The 1,034-nt window shown below is 59.7% G+C and overlaps 1 protein-coding gene across 1 annotated transcript in view; it reads right to left on the minus strand.

The window, feature by feature from the left end:
- LMNA (lamin A/C) overlaps positions 1–1,034 on the minus strand; it is a 6,497-nt gene that overhangs the window by 1,683 nt on the left and 3,780 nt on the right. The window lies entirely within an intron of this gene.

A 1,034-nucleotide genomic window follows, 5' to 3' on the forward strand; every position in this document is an offset into this window, starting at 1 on the left:
CCCCCCTCGCCCTGCTGGCCACGCTGCTGGGGATGCAGCCCGGGATGCCGGGGGCTCGCTGGGCTGCCGGCGCATGTTGCCGGCTCATGATGAGCTTCTCATCCACCAACACCTCCAAGTCCTTCTCCTCAGGGCTGCTCTCTGTCCTTGCACCCCGGGCTCTAAGCACACAAGAGACCTGTTAACTGTGCTTCTCTCGTGCTTATCTAAGAGCATCCTCTTCCTCGCTGCCTGGGAGAGCGCAAGCTGACTGCTCTCCAATGGGAAATTCACTCTTGGAAAGGATTCAGCCCTCAGATGAATGGGCAGCACTGGCTCCTCCGCCCAGGGATAATCGATATCCGTCTTGGCACGGCTCTTCAGATCCAGAAGGAATCTCCAAGGAAAGCGGATGACGGATGCCCCATCCCGCTCCTGTCACACGGAGCTGCTGAGAGCAGGATTCGGCTGATTTTTTCGCCGGTGTTGAGGCCCAGCGTGGCAGTGATGGTGTCTCTCCGTGCATGATTCCTGCGGGCATCTCGTGTGCGAGACAGATCTCTCCCTGCGGGACGGGCTGGTGGGGGCTCCTGGGCTGCAGCCAGGGATGTTTTCTTTGATACGGGGAGAAGCGGCTGCAGCTCTGCTCTGGCCACGCTGCCTGCTCTCTGCCTGCTGCCTGCTCTCTGCCCGCTGCCTGCTCTCTGCCCACCACTCTTCCTGGTGCATATTTCAGCTCCGTGAGGGGAGCGATGGGTTGAGAGGAAGGACAAAGTCACCTCTGGATTTGTTCCAGCGCCCTTGTGAAGCGGAGAGGATGGAGCAGCTGCCGCGGAGACGTGTCATCCATCAACTTCCCACCATCCTGCCCTCCACTTCCAAGCGCTGCGAGGTACCAGCTCAGCCTCCCTCCCGGCTCCTCCAGCCCTTTTGGTGGCAGGTCAAGGTTGCTCGGGGTTGGAGATGACTTCCAGCAAGGTCTCTAGAGCTTTTTTGGCAAGCAGTAATCTTCTCCAGGTGCCAGAGGTCTCTTGGCTTCTCCCATGCGGTTGGTT

Source organism: Charadrius vociferus, unplaced genomic scaffold (assembly GCF_000708025.1).
Source record: "Charadrius vociferus isolate BGI_N301 unplaced genomic scaffold, ASM70802v2 scaffold1158, whole genome shotgun sequence".
Taxonomy (NCBI): Eukaryota; Metazoa; Chordata; class Aves; order Charadriiformes; family Charadriidae; genus Charadrius; species Charadrius vociferus.